We start from the raw sequence: 21149 nt of genomic DNA on the forward strand, positions 1-21149 counted from the left end.
AATGTCTCCTTACATTAGGGGTCAGTAGGAAGAATGTTCGTTACATTGGTGGTCAGTGAAAAGAATATCTCTTGTATTGGTGGTTAGTTAGAAGAATATCTCCTTACATTGGTAGTCACTGAGAAAAATGTCTCCTTACATTGGTGGTCAGTGAGAAGAATGTCCCTTACATTGGTGGTCAGTGAGAAGAATGTCCCTTACATTGGTGGTCAGTGGGAAGAATGCTCCTTACATTGGTGGTCAGTGAGAAGAATGTCCCTTACATTGGTGGTCAGTGGGAAGAATGCTCCTTACATTGGTGGTCAGTGAGAAGAATGTCCCTTACATTGGTGGTCAGTGAGAAGAATGTCCCTTACATTGGTGGTCAGTGGGAAGAATGCTCCTTACATTGGTGGTCAGTGGGAAGAATGTTCCTTACATTGGAGGTCAGTGAGAAGAATGTCCCTTACATTGGTGATCAGTGGGAAGAATGTCCCTTACATTGGTGATCAGTGAGAAGAATGTCCCTTACATTGGTGATCAGTGGGAAGAATGTCCCTTACATTGGTGATCAGTGGGAAGAATGTCCCTTACATTGGTGGTCAGTGGGAAGAATGCTCCTTACATTGGTGATCAGTGGGAAGAATGTCCCTTACATTGGTGATCAGTGGGAAGAATGTCCCTTACATTGGTGGTCAGTGGGAAGAATGCTCATTACATTGGTGATCAGTGGGAAGAATGTCCCTTATATTGTTGGTCAGTGAGAAGAATGTCCTTTACATTGGTGGTCAGTGGGAAGAATGTCCCTTACATTGGAGGTCAGTGAGAAGAATGTCCCTTACATTGGTGGTCAGTGGGAAGAATGCTCCTTACATTGGAGGTCAGTGGGAAGTAGGAGCAGGACACACCCAAAGAGCTCTCTGTGAGAACCAGCCCTTTTCAAGCCTGGGCCTTGCTTGCTAGCTTGGCCCAGGAACAATGCCTGATCCTGGGGGAGGCCCTGGGAGGGATCCCCCTGATGACACGGGGCCTAGTGAGGAGGAGGTGGAGGACCTGTCTGTGGGTCCAGGCCCCAATGAGAATGCAGATGTCTTCAGCCAGAAGGTTATCAATCGTTTTAGGGCTATTGGGAGAGCGGAAGAAAAACTTAAAAGTTTTGAAGGCTGAACACAAATCCTTCAAAACCAAGTATTTCCAGGCCTGGAGTAAAAATCGTACAGCCATGAAGCCTGAGTTACAGGAATTGGAAGAAAAGGTAAAGGAACAATCTTTATTATTGGAAAGGCTGAAAGACAGAAGTGGAGCATTTAAAGAAAAGTTTGACAATGAGAGGAGATTTACCAGCCAAGCATCAGCAAGTTCTGTGGATCAGCAGCCTCGGTTAATGGATGACCCGGCTCCATCTGCCTCTGCACCTCTCCCCCCATGCCAGAACTGGGAATCACCAGTGGCAACCAGCCAGGGGGTTGAGAGTGGACATGGATCCCTGACATTCATCCAGCAGATGGAGTCACCCCTGAAAGCAGACAAGTTTGTCTTTTCTGATGATCCATCAGAAATCCCTGAGGATGGGCAGAGGAGATACAAGCCAGCAAAGCCAGTAATGGTGGAGAAATCCCAGTATACCATGCTGCCTTCCAGCATGTCTGCCCCATCTGCTGTAGTGGATGGTGTCCCAGGTGAGAAGGAGCTCTGCATACAGCTACCTATTGGAGTTACCGCTGTGGAGAAACCGAGTGCAGACATGCAAGGAAAATCCCTGACCTTTGAATCCCCGGACCATCAGATGAATGTGGATGGACCTGCATTAAACACCCCAGGCATGGATTTTGCTGGTCTGGCTGAGACCAGTAGTCCCACGGCAAGCAAAATGGCTGCCAGCTCCAAAGAGCCTGCTTCATGTTCACCTGAGCCTCCCAGTCTTCCAGTGCTGATTGACCAGCTGATTGCTGATGGGGGAGGGGATCAACATGGTTCTGGAAGTGGAATGGCAGTAGCAATGGAAGTATCCTGCAATGCTTTACCTGCTGCTGTGTTAAAACAGAATGCTATTTCCACAGCTGAAAACCCTGTCCTAGTGGAAGAGAAGATGACAGCTGGAGTTCTTACCAGTGCAGCAGCAACTATGGATTCTGCTGTGAAGACAACAGCAATAATAAATATCCCAGCAAGTATAAAAAATGACATTAATGTTAAAGCAATGAATGTGGTGGGTGGTGGTGAAGGGGTTAGTAATGCTGGGAAAAATAAAAATGACATTTCTCCTCCTGCTTAGCAGAGGAAAGATTTGATTGCACAGATCAATCCCGAATCTGTGCAATCGTTATCTGCTAAGTGTGTGTCAGATAATTTAAAAAAAACTGATGGATTTTCTGCTGGGAGGAATGTTGGAAGCTATGCTTCAGCTTTGGGGAGTCACACCAGGGTGGGTGGTGGGAATTCTGTTATTAGTCAAAATTCAGGGAGGTTTGGTGGGTATAGGAGGAGGAATGTGGTACAGTTGAGGTGGGTGGGGGATGGAACTCCACCAGTAAGGGGGAGGGTGGCTGAGTTGATTTTGGAAATGGGGTTTAAAGCCTGTGATATTTTTGCTTTAATTTGCCCGGTGGGGAGTTATGAATTTGATTTGTCGTTTGTAAAACCTGAAAGTTTGAATCTCTTCTGGGAGAGATTTAGGAGGTGCAAGGGCCTTAAGCAGTGGAGTGGTTTGGTGCCAAAAGTGATTTCAAGGCAGCCTCTGATAAAATCAGTGACCATTTTGGTGCGTAACGAATCCATACCAGAGGCTGATTTATTAGTATGGCTACGCCGATATGGCGAGGTCCTCACTCCACTGCGGAAGGTCCTTGATGAGCATGGGATATGGACAGGGGCCTGGACAGTGTCACTAAAATTGGGGGTGCTGGGCGATGTAGTTCAGCACCTTCCCTGCTCAGCCTTTCTGGGTAGGGATAGGCTGACCATTTTCTACCAGGGTCAGCCTAAGGTGTGTAATAAATGTGGTGATAAAGGCCACTTTGCATCGTCCTGCATCCACAAGAAGTGCTCACTGTGCCAGGATTTAGGCCATTTGGCCAGAGAATGCACCCAGATTCGGTGCAATTTGTGCCAGCAGCTGGGTCATCCATATAGCCAGTGCCCAGAGGCACTGCATAACTTGCCAGGATTGGAGACTGAGCTGCAGAGGCTTGATAAAGAAGATGAAGCAGCTGAAGTTAGAGAGGAAATTGTTGCTGCCCCTCCTGTGTCTGTTGTGTCAGATTCTGTTTCCCCTAGTGAGGTGGTCCCTGAGTCTGTCCTTCCTGTGCCTGTTGTGTCAGATTTTGTTTCCCCTGGTGATGTGGTCCCTGAGTCTGTCCTTCCTGTGTCTGTTGTGTCAGATTCTGTTTCCCCTAGTGAGGTGGTCCCTGAGTCTGTCCTTCCTGTGTCTGTTGTGTCAGATTTTGTTTCCCCTGGTGATGTGGTCCCCGAGTCTGTCCCTCCTGTGGTTGTTCCTACATCTACTGTGCGTAGATCCTCCAGACTAGCGGAAGCTGCTGGGGGGGGCGGGTATAGTGGATCTTCCCCCTCGGCCTACTCCACCTCCAGTCCCTGTCTCTCGACACCGCAAACGCGGCCAAGAGGGTGCAGGGGTGCTGGATGGTGGTGGGGTCGATGGGGTTGAGGGAGGGGTGTCCATGTCCCATGTCTCACCCTCTGTTGTGGAGGATTCGGATGAGGAGGGGTGGGAGAGGACAAGGAGGAAGAAAAAGAAAAAGAGGAAAACCAGTAAAGCGGTCGTTTCCTCCTTACAGTTAGAGCCAGGAGGGGTTCCTCTTGGCAACTCATTTTCTGTGTTATCAGGGGAGGAGTTAGTATCCAATTTATCCATTTCATCTATGGATGAGGGGGAGTCACATAGTGTAAAGAGAGCTGTTTCGGGTGATGAGAGTGTGGTGGAGGTTAAGAAACGACTACCCCAATCATCCTGATGGCAGTGCCCGCTCTGATAAAGGTGGCGACCATTAATGTCGCCAGCGTGAAATCTGCAAGAGCTTGTGATATTGCCTTATTTTTGCTCAGTGAGTTTGATGCTGAGATTTTATTTTTGCAAGAGACCTGGCTCAATACTTTGGCCGATGTCCATCTAGCAAAAAGGGAGTGGAGATGCGGTCCCTCCTTTTGGTCTCTTGCGGCTGAGCCTTGCAGCGGAGTTGCGGTTCTTTTTAAAACCGATATGGTAACGTGCCGGCGGATAATTGAGGTAGAAATGGGGAGATGCATGGTCTTAGATGTCTCTGTTAGGGGGCAGGACCTGCGCCTAATCAATATCTATGGACCGCAGTCAAAATGGGACAGGAAATGCCTCTTCACAAAGATCAAGCCCTTCCTTTTTACATCCCAGCAGGTTGTCTTTGGAGGTGACTTTAACACCATAATTAGGCCTGAAGACAGGAGGGTCTCCATAGACAGGCTGGGTTATGATAGCGTTTTTCTTAGAGATATGGTTAGACAAGCAGGCCTGGTAGATGTGCACATTAAGCACTGCCCTGGCAGCACGGGATTCACGTTTCAGAGAGGGAATAGTCAGAGTAGGATAGATAGGTTTTTTTTAAAGGAGAACTCTGCTTTCTCGGCTCCTGAGTTGAGGGCGGTGGAGTTCTCTGACCACTGTATGCTGTCTGTGACTCTGAATGCCTCGGACACTCCACCCAGGGGAAGGGGTACCTGGAAACTGAATTCGGCTCTCCTGGAAGATGTAGAGGTAAGACAATCCTTTGAGGATTTTTTTCAGGCACAGGTTTCTATTCTGGACTTTTGCAGCAGTAAGTCAGAGTGGTGGGAGCTTGTGAAACAAAGGGCGATTGGACTTTTCAAGGCCATAAGTAAGAAGATGCAGCTTGGTATGTATATTGCCTACCAGCATTTGCGGAGGAAGCTTGATCGTCTTGTCTCGTATGGAGGAGATCCAGGGGAGATCTCGGAGGTAAAGCTTCTTCTTAGGAAGTGTCAATACGACCGGCATGCCTCCTTGGTTCTGGAGAGAGATTATGGGAAATATCACTCGCCTGATCCTTACCAGAACTGTAAGCAAGGCATAGCAGTTAAGACGGTCATAGGTCTGAGGGATAGTACGGGTTCCCTGGTGAAGTCCAGATCAGGGATCCTGGAGATCTTCAGGTCATATTACGCAGACCTTCTGGGAAGAAAGGACCTTAGTCGGGACAGGATGGAAAGCTTTCTGGTTTCTACTCCAGGATTGGGAAATGATACATTGCCTTTGATGGATTTGACAGAACCAATTTCAGCGGATGAGGTAGTTCGTGCTATAGAGAAGCTGGCTACCAAAAAGTCGCCTGGGCCAGATGGGTTGACAGCTGAATTTTACAAGTGTTTTAAGTCCATTCTGGCTCCCTTTTTAGCAGAGGTTTATAACAGCTGTTTAGAAGAGGGTTCTCTCCCTCCCTCCATGAGGCAATCCACTGTGATTCTTCTGTCAAAAGGTAAAGACCCCTCAATAATTGAGAACTGGCGCCCCATCAGTCTTCTCAATGTTGATAGAAAGATCTTGGCGAAGATTCTTTTTTGGCGCTTGTCGTCAGTAGCAGGCGATTTGTTGTCCAATCATCAGCACTGCTCGGTCCAGGGCAGAAGTACCTTTTCAGCAATTTTAGCTGTCCGGGAGGCTTTGGAGCGATGCAGGGCTGCTGGATGGAGAAAGTACTTGCTGGCATTGGATCAGGCGAAGGCTTTTGATCGAGTCAATCATGAGTACCTGTATTTGCTACTTGGTAGATACGGCCTGCAGGGGAGGTTTATTGATTGGCTGAAAACATTATATAAAGGGGCTGAGAGCTTCCCACTTGTTAATGGTTGGGTTGGACGGCCTTTTGAGGTTGCCTCTGGTGTACCGCCAGGGGTGTCCTTTGAGCCCCCTGCTATATGTATTCGCAATCGACCCCTTCATAAGAAGGTTAGAGAGTGGATCGTTGTGTGGGGTGCCTTTGGGCATTGCTGGTGTGCCGCCTTTGAAGGTCGTGGCCTATGCAGATGATGTGTCTGTTATTATCTCTGGGATGGAGGAGGCGCAGGAGGTGGTCTCTGTGATAGAGCAGTACACAGAGGCTTCTGGCTCTAAAATCAATCATGAAAAGAGTGAAGTTTTCTGGATGGGTGAGGAGGGTGAAAGCTTCGAACTTCCGGATGCCTTCCCAGAGCCCCAGCAGGAAATTAAAGTGTTGGGCATCAAATTTGGTCCTGGTGACTATGGTCATCGAAATTGGGAAAGCAGGTTGTTGAATGCCAATGTCAAGGTGGCAAGCTGGAAGAAATGGAAACTTTCCTTGAGGGAAAGGGTTGACTTGATTTAAACTTACCTGATCCCAATCTTTTTATATGTCAGCTTTGTCTGTATCTTGCCGGAATCTCTCTATGCAAGGGTGTACAGCTGCTTTTTCCAACTGTTATGGGGAAATAGGCTGAACCTGATCAAACGCAATGTAACTTACCTGTCCAGGCGGGAGGGTGGTCTAGGAATGGTCAACCCTATAGTTTTCTTTTCTCTGCTTTTTTTAAAGTATAATCTTGGTAATATGTTAGCAGAGACCCCGCCGGGATGGGTGGGTATTTTTCAATCTTGGTTTAGGCCTTTTCTGCGATGCTGGGAAGATGGCGGGCCAGTGAAAAGTCTGAGAGTCCGACATGGCAAGCTTCCGGCTTATGTTGCCCCGTGTCTGAAAATACTTAGGCAGTGGCAGGTGACAGTGGGGGATATCAAGTCCCTCCCCAGAAAGCTTCTGGAGAAGAGGATTTTGGGCTCTGCTTTCAGTGTGTCGCTGACCTTAAGGGATTGCCCAGGCCCCGTAATGAGGGAGGGGTTGCGTTTAATTAACTTAGGAAGAATCCCTTTGAAGTTTAGGGATCAAGCCTGGCTCGCTTTCCATGGAAGGCTCTATGTGAGAGGGAACCTGAAGCATCGCCCTGTGGATGATCGGGATTGTCCTAGAGCGGAGTGTTTTGGTAAAGTGGAGTCTATGGACCACTTTTTGCTCCAGTGTCCCTTTAACATAGAGGTGTATAAAAGGGTGGGGAGGGCTCTAGGCATCCCCTTTCTCTATCGCATGAGTTATGCGGAGTGGGTGTACGGGGCATTCCCGACTCGCTGGGATTTTGATTTGGATACACTTTTTCTAGTTAGTATAGTTGTCCGTTACTTCACGTGGAATGCACGGTGCCAGATTACCCTGCGGAAGAAAGTCCTCCCTGTCGAGGTGGTGGTGTACGATATTCTTGGTGAGGTTGGGAAGATTCGGGGTCTTGAGAAGGGCAGGGAGCCTCGAGCGGTCTGGATAAGGGCGTGGAGGAATATCAGACCTGCTTTTGGTGAACCGTCTATCTCTGGGTAAAAAGCTTTTTTCCTATGCTATTTCTTTCACGCCCTTAGCTTTTGTTGGTTAATATCTTCATTTTTGAAGAAGGGCTGCATGCATAATGGGGGTGGTTTTGTTTCTTGACCTCGCAGGTTTGATGTCTGGTGTGGTGGTGTGAGTCTTATTAAGATTATTTTTCCCGGTACTGATGTGTTTCATGATGTGAGTTTTGTTTTTGCTGTAAAGGCAGTCTTTATTTGAGAGCAGAATTTGCTATGTATTTTTTTTCCCCTTTTCATGTAAATATGTATATATTTATTTATGTATATTGATTTTATGCTTATTGATTGCAAGACTTTTAATAAACAAAATTGGGAAGAATGTCCCTTACATTGGTGGTCAGTGGGAAGAATGTTCCTTACATTGGTGGTCAGTGGGAAGAATGTCCCTTACATTGGAGGTCAGTGGGAAGAATGTTCCTTAAATTGGTGGTCAGTGGGAAGAATGCTTCTTACATTGGAGGTCAGTGGGAAAAATGTCCCTTATATTGTTGGTCAGTGAAGAAAATGCTCCTTACATTGGTGGTCAGTAGTGAAAATTTTTTAAAGTAAATAAAAATTGTTAAAAAAATTATTGTAAAGCACATCCAGGTAGAGTGTTATTTAGGATGAGCACACATATTGTAACACGTATTATAACAATAATGGTGGCACATATGTATGGTATCGTCGGGAACGTCGGAGTGAGAGCAATTCTAGGGCCATAATTGTGTATCTTTTTTATTAAACTGTTCAGCTAAGAAGACATTTGTTGCACCTATTATATTGTACTTATTCATGAAAACATTAGTTTTGGAAATGTACCATTGTTACACGTTAATGTAAGTTTATTTTTCTTTTTTCTATAATAAACATTTATTTTGAACATAGTGTAGAGAAATTCAGTGACGAACAAATGTAATGTGGGCAGTGCAAGATGTAGGCGGGGCTTTGTGTGGGTGTGGCTTGAGTGTGGGCGGGGACACATGGGGGCCCATGATCTCTTATTGCCCGGGGGCCCCATGAGTTGTCAGTCCGCCCCTGGCCACACACCTTCCTGGCCTGCTTGAGGACGTCCTGTAAGCCTGGGTACTTATGCACAAAGCGTTGTACAATCAGATTCAACACATGTGCCATGCACAGCACATGTGTCAACTTGCCCAAATTCAATGCCGCCAACAAATTGCTCCCGTTGTCACACACCACTTTGCCGATCTCCAGTTGGTGCGGGGTCAGCCACTGATCCACCTGTGCGTTCAGGGCGGACAGTAGTGCTGGTCCGGTGTGACTCTCTGCTTTCAGGCAAGTCAATCCCAAGACAGCGTGACACTGTCGTATCCGGCATGTGGAATAGCCCCTGGGGAGCTGGGGGGTGCAGTTGGTGTGGAGCAAGACGCAACAGCAGAAGAGGACTCAGCCGAGGAGGTTAGCAAAGAGGATGGAGTAGGAGGAGTAGAGGAGGTGGCAGCAGGCCTGCCTGCAAGTCGTGGCGGTGTCACCAACTCCTCTGCAGAGCCACGCATTCCATGCTTGGCAGCCGCCAGCAGGTTTACCCAATGTGCAGTGTAAGTGATATACCTGCCCTGACCGTGCTTTGCAGACCAGCTATCAGTGGTCAGATGGACCCTTGCCCCAACACTGTGTGCCAGACATGACATGACTTCCTTTTCCACAATAGAGTACAGGTTGGGGATTGCCTTTTGTGAAAAATAATTTTGGCCGGGTACCTTCCACTGCGGTGTCCCAATAGCGACAAATTTTTTGAAGGCCTCAGACTCCACCAGCTTGTATGGTAAAAGCTGGCGGGCTAAGAGTTCCGACAAGCCAGCTGTCAGACGCCGGGCAAGGGGGTGAATCTGTGACATTGGCTTCTGACGCTCAAACATTTCCTTGACAGACACCTGACTGTGGGCAGGTGAGCAGGAACTGCTGAAGGTGAGAGGCGGAGGGGCGGGTTGTTGATAGGGGGCATGGAGGACAGCAGTGGTTGACGTGGCTGAAGATGCTGGACCAGGAGGAGGATGGTGGCTTTCAGTTTGTGTGCTGCTTTTACTCATGTGTTGATCCCATAGGCGTTTGTGATGTGAGATCATGTGCCTTCGCAAAGCAGTTGTACCTAGGTGGGTGTTGGACTTCCCACGACTCAGTTTCTTTTGGCACAGGTTACAAATGGCATCGCTGATATCAGAGGCAGACACACAAAAAAAATGCCACACTGCTGAGCTTTGCAATGACGGCATTCTGGTGGTGGCAACAGCTTGCGTTGATTGGCGTGCTGTCTGGCTGACCCCGGGTGCCGAATCTACATGCTGTCTGACTGCGCCACTAGCTCCTTGCGATGACCTCCTCCCCCTGCTTCCAACTCATCTCCTCCTCCTCTCTGTCTCCCCATCTGAACTTTCCCCCTCTTCTTCTGCTCTTCGAGCAGGCACCCAGGTGACATCCACAGACACATCGTCATCATCAGCCGCTTCACTTGACAACTCAGCAAAGGCAGCAGCAGCAGGTACAACATCATCATCATCACAATGTACGTCCATGTGTATAATGCTGCCTGACTGAGACATATTCCCGTTATCTACATCCTCTGGCACTAATGGTTGCGCATCACTTATTTCTTCCAACTGATGTGAAAATAACTCCTCTGATGGATCAAGTGAAGCGGCTGTGGTGCTAGTGTTGGTGGTGGTGCCAGCGGGCTGGCGAGTGGTAAATTGAGAGGTGCCCGAAGCTGAGCTGGAGGAGGATGGTGCATTAAGGTTCCAAGCGGAAGCTGTAGAAGATTGGGTGTCCTGTGTAAGCCAGTCAACTATGTCCTCAGAATTTTTTGAGCTCAGGGTACGTGGCTTCTGAACACTGGGCATTATTCTAGGGCCAAAGGAAATCACAGCACCACGACCACGACGGCCCCTGCGGGGTGGCCTGCCTCTGCCTGTCATTTTTTTTTATTTGTGGTACTATGAGTGAAAGGTGCTGTGCCACCCTATAGGAGTGTTGGGCAGTGGATACAGTACAGTCTGTGGACCTGACACTCACTGGCAGGCAACTATAAAAAAATATATATTTTTTTAATTTGCAAGGTGCTGTGCCACGGTATATATGAGTGGTGGGCACTGCAGTGGGCACAGTACACTCTGTGGACCTGACACTCACTGGCAGGCCAGGCAACTGCAATTATAAAAAATATATATTTTTTTAATTTGCAAGGTGCTGTGCCACCGTATATATATATCAGTGGTGGGTACTGCAGTGGGCACAGTACACTCTGTGGACCTGACACTCACTGGCAGCCTGCAGGTAACTGCAATTATGACAGAGGAAAAAAAAATATTTTTTAAACTGCAAGGTACTGTGCCACCCGATATGAGTGTGGTGTGCACACAGTACAGTCTGTGGTTGGTCTGTGGTTGGTCTGTGGCCTCTCACACACGGCAGGCAGGCAACTGCACAATAGATATATATATATAAAATTGACTGAAATACCAGCCCTAACAAGGGCTTTTGGAGTGCTGTCAGGATGCTGTCCTTACAGCAGGAGTGGACCGAGAACACGATCTAACAACTGTCCCTATTAACAGCAGCAGCAGCACTCTCCCTGCTCTCAGTAACACACTGCTTCAGAATTATCTAAGATGGATGCTGCCCTTGCTTTTATATAGGAGGTGGGAGGGTATGGGAGGGAGGGTATGGTGATTGGCTGGAATGTGTCTGTTGACTGTGAGGTACAGGGTCAAAGTTTGCCTCAATGATGAAGTATAGGGGGTGGACCGAACATCGCATATGTTCGCCCGCAGCGGCGGACGCAAACAAGCGATGTCCGCTGGGAACTGTTCGCTGGCGAATAGTTCGGGACATCTCTAGTCACCAGTACAGTATTTGTACATTGATATCATATCCCCCCTCAATCATCTCTTCTCCAGAGAGAATACGTTCAGTGCTTGTAGTCTTTCCTCATAGCTGATGTCCTCCATTCCCCTAATTATTTTTGTTGCCCTTCTCTGGACTCTTTCCAGTTCCAGCACATCCTTCCTGAGGACCGGTGCCCAGAACTGGACAGCATACTCCAGATGTGGCCGGACCAGAGTCTTGTAGAGTGGAAGAATAATCTCTTTATTTCTGGAGTGAATCCCCTTTTTTATACAACCCAGTATTCTGTTGGCTTTGCTTGTAGCGGCTTGGCATTGCATGCCACTGCCAAGCCTGTTGTCTACCAGTACCCCCAAGTCTTTTTCCATCCTAGACTCACCCAGAGGTCCCCCCCCCTAGTGAGTAGCTTGCTTTCTGGTTTCTGGCACCCAAGTGCATTACTTTACATTTTTCAACATTAAACCTCATCTGCCATGTAGTTGCCCACCCCGTTATTTTGTTCAGGTCCGCTTGTAAGGTTTCTACATCCTGCATAGAAGATAATGGCATGCCTAATTTAGTATCATCTGCAAATACTGAGACTGTACTAGATATCCCCTCCTCCTAGATCATTTATGAATAAATTAAACAGGATTGGTCCCAGGACAGAACCCTGGGGGACCCCACTTTCCACACCAGCCCAATCTGAGTACTCCCCATTAATCACCACCCTCTGGACTCTCCCCTGGAGCCAGTTCTCTATCCAGGTACTCACCTTATGGTCCATACCTACCTTCCTTAGTTTGTACAGTAAGCGTTTGTGGGGAACGGTGTCAAAGGCCTTTGCAAAGTCCTGATACACCACATCCACAGGCCTTCCTTTATCCAGATACACCACATCCACAGGCTTACCTTTATCCAGATACACCACATTGACAGGCCTTACTTTATCTAGGTGGCTGCTCACTTCATCGTAGAAGGTTAATAGATTGGTTTGGCAAGAATGATTTTTCATGAATCCATGCTGATTACTACTAATAATACCGTTTTCATTACTAAAGTCTTGTATGTGGTCCCTTAACATCCCCTCCAAAATCTTGCAGACTACTGATGTTAGGCTGACCGGCCTATAGTTACCCAGGATACATCTCAGCCCCTTTTTAAATATTGGTACCACGTTGGCTTTTTTCCAACAGCTGGCACCATACCCGTCTGTAAACTATCCTTAACCACTTAACGACCAGCCACGTAGATCTACATCGGCTGACTTTGAGTGGTTATACCGGGATGATGCCTCTAGCTAGAGGCATCATCCCGGTACCGTTGTTTGAAGCCGACGGTCGGCTTTCCGTCGGTAATGATCGATGCGGCTCGGGAGCCGCTAGATCGTTACCCGGGGGGGCGGGAGGGGACGTCCCCCCCCCCTCCCGCCGCCTTCTGCGGCTTTGCTCGGGGCTCCCGTCCCACCGGGACCCCCGAGCACCCAGCCGGAACGTCCGCCGGCTGGATGGAGTCCCGATGAATGCCGGAAACGGCATCGATCGGGTCTCCGATGACATTACCCGGAGGCGGCGTCCATGATGTCACTTCCGGGTTACTGTGCTGAAAAAGGCGGCAGATTTGAAAAACGGCTGTATGCAAGAATGCCGTTTTCGGCGTTTTGCATACAGGGAAGTGTAGTGGAGGGGTCTAGGGTCTTTTAGACCCTCGATCCCTCCATAAAGTGTACCTGTCACTACATATTGGTGTCACAAGGGATGTTTACATTGCTTGTGACAGCAATAAAAGTGATCAGATTTTTTTTTAAAAAAAAACCTGTAATAAAGTTAAAAAAAAAGAAAAAATAAATAGGAAAAAAAAAAAATTTAGCCGCCCCCGTCACCGTTAGCTCGCGCACAAAAAAAACGTATACGCAAGTCAAGCCGCAAATGAAATCGCTGTTCAAACCACAGGTATCGCCGCGATCGCCAGAGCATGAGCAATAATTTAAAAAAAAGAGCTACACTTTAACTCTAAACTGGTAACCGTTAAATAAATTTAAAGCGTCGCAGATTGAGATCTCTATTGACCGTAGTTTGTCGCCATCCCACAGGGGGGCGCAATTTTAAACCGTAACATGTTTGGTATCTATTTACTCGGCGTGACATCATCTTTCACAATATACAAAAAAATGGGCTAACTTTACTGTTTAGTATTTTTTAAATGCAGTGAAATGTGATTTTTCAAATTTTTTCCAAAAAAATGGCGTTTTAAAGACCGCTGCGCAAATACCGCGTGACAAAAAATGTTGCAATGACCGACATTTTATTCTCCAGAGTCTTTGCTAAAAAATATATATAATGTTTGGGGGTTCTAAGTAGTTTTCTAGGAAAAAATACTGGTTTTAACTTGTGAACAAAAAGTGTCCGAAATAGGGCTGGGGGTAAAGTGGTTAAAGATCAAGAATAATGGTCTGGCAATCACCTGGCTGAGCTCTTTAAGAACCCTCGGGTGCAAGCCATCCGGCCCCTGTGATTTATTTATGTTAAGTTTCTCTAGTTTAGTTCTAAGTCTAGTAGCCAGTGGGAAAACGAGTTGTTGAGGATTTGAATAGTAATCTCCTTCATTGTTCTCAGCTGGGAGTGTTGGGGTTTCATTGACTTGTACCCAACTTCACTTCCACAACAAACTCTTCTCTAGGAATCTATGAATTGGGGGATAGATTGTGTCTGTGGCCCCAAAATGACCTGCACTGGGTTTTTTACTGACATTTTCTGTTTCCTAATCCATTGCGCTAATATCGTGTGACATAAAACATTGGAACTACCGCCATTTTATTCTCTAATAGGGAAATGGGTGCTAATAGGCTGCAGGAGTTCCGCTGAGAGATAGAAAGGGAAATGGGTGCTAATAGGCTGCAGGGGGTCTGCTGAGACATAGAAAGGGAAATGGGTGCTAATAGGCTGCAGGAGTTCTGCTAAGACATAGTAAGATAAATGGGTGCTAAAAGACTGCAGGAGTTCTGCTGAGACATAGAAATGGAAATGGGTGCTAATAGGCTGCAGGAGATCTGCTGAGACATAGAAAGGGAAACTGGTGCAAATAGGCTGCAGGAGATCTGATATGAAAAAAGGAGGGGGTTGAAAACAAGATCTCCTACAGCTTATTACCACCCCCTCCCCTTTTTTTCAGCAGAACTCCTGCAGACTATTAGCATCTATTCCCTCTGCTGAGAATACAATGGTGGTGCAATTATTTTTCCTTTTAATTAATTTTATTTTACTATTAAGTTGTGTGTTCATGTACCACCCACCGGAACATTATACCCACCCCCCAGGACATTATACCCACCCCCCAGGACATTATACCCACCCACCATAACATTATACCACCCACCAGAACATTATACCCACCCACCAGAACATTATGACCACCCACCAGAACATTATATCACCTACCAGAACATTATACCCACCCACCAGAACATTATACCACCCACCAGAACATTATACCACCCACCAGAACATTATACCACCCACCAGAACATTATGACCACCCACCAGAACATTATACCCACCCACCAGAACATTATACCACCCACCAGAACATTATACCACCCACCAGAACATTATACCACCCACCAGAACATTATCACCACCCACCTGAACATTATACCCACCCACCAGAACATTAGAACTAGCCTCTAATATTGAGTAAGTCCCCCTGTTGCTGCCATCAAGGCATGGACTCCTCCAAACAAAGCATAACACTGTCTCCGCCGGATTGTCTTCTTCCCATAATGCATCCTGGTGCCATCTCTTTCCCAGGTAAGTGACACACACACACCCTGTTGCCAACATCCCTTGCAGCCCCATACACAACAAACTGCAATGCCCATTTTTTTGCTCTAAAAAAACAACTTCAAGGAAAACATGTTTACTGGCTGCCAAATATACCCCACCCACTTCCAGATGCCATTGTAATGAGATAATATATATTATTCACTTCACCTGTCAGTGGTCAGAAAGTTATGGCTGATCAGTGTACAGTACATACACACACAGCTTAAAGTGGAGTTCCACCCTATTTTTATACTTACCTCCATCTTCTCGCTCCGGGGCACCTGAAAAAGAAATGGATAATTGCATATTTTTTTTTTTTTACTTACCTCGTAGCGAAGAAAAAATACTTACCTTACTTCCTTTTTCCTCCTTCCTCGGCCGCGGCCCGTCGTCACTTCCTGGCTCTGCAATGATTCCTGGGAGCTGGACGTCATAGCTCCCAGGAATCATTGCGCCTGCACCGGCCCCGACGTCAGTTCCGGGTCGCGCGCGTCATCCCCTTCTAAACAGCTTCTGGGCATGCCCAGAAGCTGTAGAGGGATGACGCGCACGACCCGGAAGTGACGTCGGGGCCGGCGCAGAGCATCGTAAGACCAAAGAAGGCGGAAGAAGACGCCGAAGAGGATCTCGCTGGCTTCAAGCTGCCCACATCTGAGATGGCAGCGCTGGACAAGACGTTTGCAAGGTAAGTATTTGTCCTAACAGGTAAGTGCAACCCGGGACAGATCAGAGGCTAGCCATTGTGGAATGTACTAGCCCTGACTGTCCCGGGGGTATTAAAAAAAAAAAAAAAAAAATCCAGGGTGGAACTCCGCTTTAAGGCCCGTGTTCACACTACGAGACGTTTCTCAGGGCTGCAGTTCCTTTGATCTCCACAAGGTGGTGATCTCACATCTACCCAGACAAGAAGTCTCTATGGAATACAGATAGGAAGTAATGTCAGATAGAGACAGGAAGTGATGTCAGGTACAGACAGGAAGTTCCGGGTGAGAGGTGAGTCGGGAGGAAGTAGAGAGAAGACATTGCTAGAAGAGGCAGAGGAGGTAATAAAATCTTATTTTCTATTAACACCCAGTAACCCCCCCGTCCCCCCCCCTCATGTCCGTCCTCTTCCTCCATAGTCACTGTGACATCTTTTATCTCCAGCAGATGATGATACACACATATATAGTGTGGAAACCTAGATTAACCCCATTCAGGGGCAGAACATTTGCCAACTTTTGGGGCCTGGGACATTCTCTTAATTTTGGAGCTAAATTCTAGTAATATGTTCCTCTAAACAAACAGCACTGACAATAAATATACAAGACAATGACCATCCTGACTAGAGATGGGCTCGGGCGTGTTCGAGTTTGTACGTGCCCGATCCCGCCAGGAAGCCAACATTGCACTCCGCTAATCACAGACAGTGAGACATTTCCCGATCCGCAGCTGCACAGGTCAGTAAATGTCTCACTGCCTGCGATTAGTGGACTGCAGTGTCGGCTTCCTGGCGGGATCGGGCACGTGCGAACTTGACCACGCCCGAGCTCATCTCTAATCCTGACCATACATGGTCTACAAAGGGCAATTATTACACAACACAGGCAGCCAATGGGCAATCATTACAATATGCAGCCAACACAATGACACACAACACATTGCTGGTCAGAAGAAAACATTCCCCAGCCTGCCATGAAGAATATGTTTCATCATTGGTGTCAGAGGGAGGAAAATACTGAGGGCTCTGAGGGAAGTAGAGGAGCTGAGGGGATGTGAGGGTTTAGTAAAGTTGGAAAACTTTAGAGGCCTCTGAAAGTGTAATGTATCTGAAGGACTTTTCCCTCTTTTCACATGTGGACTTTTCCACATGTTATCTGTCTCATGCTGTGCCCTTAAAAAATCCCACCATACACGGATTTTTTTCTCAAGAACATTTTTCAGAGTTTTGACACTCTGTTCCATGTCTTTGGATGCAGTACTTTGTGCTGAAAATATATCCATTGTGGTACGGTCCTTCATAAAGTCAAATATGTCCATTGCTGCACGGACAACACAATAGTGATAATATACGCAAAAACAATTAGTGCTAACCAAAAACAGACCTGCGCAAAAGGAGTGATATTTGACAACAGGTTATATCATAAATAAATAAAATTAAAAATTTGATTATTCCTGGGAATTTCTTCCACACTGCGAGCCGCAATATAAACGTAAAAACGTGAAATGTGATAACAAGGGTGAAAATTGCGCTTAGCAGTCGCTATAAAGTGCTTTGGTGCATATGTGATTGATCACAAACTTGCAATGTAAAGCAAACCTATTCAATAGTGTTAAAACCAAAACCAATAAATAAATAAATGAATCAAAAGGTGGTTCATGTGATAAAGTCCTTAAAGTGCTTAGTGCAGACTGTGTCTTCAGCAGCAAACTTGGACTAGATGGGAAACCTTCACCAGACACCTCCACCCAGTGGTAAGACAATATACCTCTTACCAGATATAGATGACCCCTTAATTACAGGGGGTCAAAACCGGCATTACTCTCCACACAGGCTCAAGACTGTCCTCAGCGCTGTCTCCACTCAAAGGATTAAAGCCCAAATGCCTTTAGGAAGCTCCGGATCTCCGGGCATCATAAGGCAAAAAGAACAAAGGAAACTCCAATGGTGTAATAACGTCATATACTGGGGTTTAATAAGATAGATTGCACTTACATCATAGCGGTATTTGTTTGCCTGGAAGTACAATACAGCTGGTCTGGTGGATGGGACGCCGCTTGAGAAAAAAATCAGTGTATGGTGGGATTTGGCCACCTTGGAGCAGTACATAAAAATGAAAATCACACCAAGAAGGTTACGTTGGGACTTAGGGCCCAATGATGGTTTGGTAGACCCTGACCTAAACAAAGAGTGGTTTAACTTTTTTAATCACAGTGAAGCCAGATTACTTAGTCTCATAATATCACGCAGAAAAGCGAAGATGACTAAACTGGAAGAAAAAATTAGTGTATTAAAAACCACTCTAGAACCTTACAAAGATAATGCTGATTTTAAAGAGAAAATCACCTCTACCCAAAAATTCTTAGACAAAATTGACAAGGATGCTCGGAATAAAAAAATCACTAAATACCAGAGAGATCTATTGGATTATAAAGAATCCAAAGTTTACAAATGGCAGGATATCCCTGTGGGACCAAATGCCACTAACAACATCCCTGTGCAGTCCCCAATGGTGAGAGAAACGGGGATTGAAAGGTTTACCGACCCCAACATCACTCCCATTGGAGGAACTCCAAATTTTGATAATGAAAGTACGTTTGACTACTCTGAGAATAGGAATAACAGACCCCAGTACTTTAAACCCTCCCAATATAACATACCGACCTACAACAATTACTCCCCTCTGGCCTACACCCCGGAAAACCAACCCCAGAGGGGTTTTCGGGGGAGGGGGCGAGGCGGCGCCCCAGGCCCGAGAGGGAGAGGAAGAGGCTCCCAAAACCACCCAAATGGAACAGGTCGGGACCACAGAGGAGGTCGGAGAGGCCGCCCCTGGCAACGAGGTCATGGACCCCAGAACTGGAGACCCCAACAGCAATGGAACCAGGAGAACCAATGGCAGAGAGGGAACTATTGGCAACAATGGGGAGGGGATACTTATCCCCAATACCAACAGGGGACGACACCCCAACAAAATGGCCCACCAGTAGGAAGGGGAGAAAACAGAGGAGAGGATGTAGGGGTGGACGAAAGAAACAAAAGAAAAAGAGAATCCTAGGAGCTGGGATTTTCAATCTTAGTGACGTCCATTTCACACCAGATGAATTAAAAGTACTGGAGTTAGGGTTAAAATTTGCTCCTGACAAAAGTGTTGACAAGTTCAACACTTTTATTGACATTGAAAAATATGTCAGGAAGTTAAAAATTAAGAAACACTTTTTAGAAAAACCCTTTGTTGCCAATGTGAATACTACGGAATACCAGAACAGTGGATTAAAAAATCGGTCTGTTTTTAATCCCCCCAAAGCTTCCAATCATTGTTTGGAAGTTTTTAAAAACATGGTTGAAGATGATATACGAAAAATGAAATATAAGAAACAAGGCACCAGAAAGGAATTAGAAAAAGGTTTTAAGGAACTGGAAAACCGTAAAAACATTGTGATTCGAGGGGCAGATAAAGGAATAGTGGTTCTCAATAAGAATGACTACAAAGAGGAACTTGATAGATTAGTTGGTGATCAAGTTACCTACAAAAAACTGAGAACCAATCCCACCCTTGGTTTGAAATTGAGACTGGAAAACTTGGTCAAGAAGGCCAAAGATGAGGGCATCCTAACCATCCTAACCAAGAAGGAGGCAAAGTATTTAGTGCCTAAAGCACCACGTCTACCTACAATCTATCAGCTGCCAAAGGTCCATAAAAATAAAACCAAGCCCCCTGGGAGACCAATAATAAGTGGAATAGATTCCATATTCTCTCGCATAGGAGAATATGTAGACCACTTTTTGCAGCCGATAGTACCTCTGCATCCATCCCATCTTAATAAAGATAGTAAGCATTTAATTAACTTGCTAGAACAGGTGGAAGTACAACCCAATACTTTCTTGGTAACAATTGATATTGAGTCGTTGTACACAAGCCTAAAACAAGATGATGTATTAAATACCACCATTTCTGCCCTTAATACTAAAACTAATATAAAACCACGCCAAAAGAAATTCATTTGTGATGCCTTAAGTTTAGCCATGGAAAACAATTACTTCTGGCATGACGGGGGTTATTACAATCAAATTAAAGGCGTTGCCATGGGCGCCAAGTATGCCCCAAGTGTGGCAAATATTTTACTTGGCCAATGGGAAGAAAAAGAGATTTTTGCCAATCCAAATCCTTCTTTGGTCCTATATAAAAGATTTATTGACGACCTACTCCTGATATGGAGTGGTCCTGAGGAGTCCTTGAAATCATTCATTGAACACATCAATGGGAACCAATATGGCCTGGTCTTTACGGCCACATGGGACAAAATGTCAGTACATTTTTTGGACCTGACTTTGGTGAAGCAGGGTGGAGCTGTTTCTACTATGAGTTATTTTAAAGAAACTGATAGAAACAGCTATATCCCCACCAGAAGCTGTCACCATCCCAAATGGTTAGGTGCGATTCCAAAAGGGCAGTATATGCGTATAAAACGCAATTGCAGAAATGATGAAGACTACCTTACTCAATCAAACCTTCTAACAGCTAGGTTTGTGGAAAAGGGATACAGATTAGAGGAAGTTCTTAAAACCAGAGATCTTGTGCATCAGATGCCCAGAAATGAACTACTAAAAACTAGGAATAAGGATGTGGGAAATAAGGGTGAATTGGCCTTTTTAACTGATTTTAATCGTAATTATAAACAAGTTGAAGGGATTGTCCGGAAATATTGGCCTATTTTAATGAAAGACAAGACTTTGAATCAAATTCTACCTGACAGACCGCACTTTATATATAGGAAAGCCCCTAATGTTAGACACATGCTGGCTCCTAATATACCTGACCCTCCAAAGAGGAAGTCCACCTTTTTGGATGTAAAATGATTCTATCCTTGTAGAAAATGTAATGCTTGCCAAATGACCAAGGAAAATCCCAGGAAAATCACCTCTTTTCAATCAAAAGCGACAGGACAGAAATTCAATATTAACAGACTCATAACATGTAGATCTACTCATGTGACTTATTTAATTAGTTGTCCCTGCGGGTTGCAGTATATAGGCAGAACAACTCGCCAATTATCCGTCAGGATTAATGAGCATGTTGGGAATGTAAGGAGAGGCTTTCCTAAACACAGCCTCTCCAACCATTTCCGCCTGTACCATAACAGGGACCCTTCCCTCATGTCTTTTTGTGGGATAGATGCAGTAGATAATCACTGGAGAGGGGGAAACATGACTAAAAAAATTTCCATGAATGAGACCCAATGGATCTACAAAATGAACACTTTGCAGCCATTGGGTATGAATATTGATATTGATCTGAACTGCTATATTTCAAATTTTTAGGAATATATCATCTTTAACCCAAATATTTTATATCTACCTTTTATTAAATTTTAAAATTACATATATATTTTTTAAAATTTATATTTTTTAATTT

The 21149-nt window shown here is 45.8% G+C and overlaps 1 protein-coding gene across 1 annotated transcript in view; it reads left to right on the forward strand.

Moving 5' to 3' along the window:
- LOC309550239 (uncharacterized protein) overlaps nt 1–21149 on the forward strand; it is a gene marked incomplete at both ends in the record, with an annotated part of 1760330 nt that overhangs the window by 695357 nt on the left and 1043824 nt on the right.

Source organism: Pelophylax lessonae, assembly GCF_965119305.1.
Source record: "Pelophylax lessonae genome assembly, chromosome: 3".
Classification (NCBI taxonomy): domain Eukaryota; kingdom Metazoa; phylum Chordata; class Amphibia; order Anura; family Ranidae; genus Pelophylax; species Pelophylax lessonae.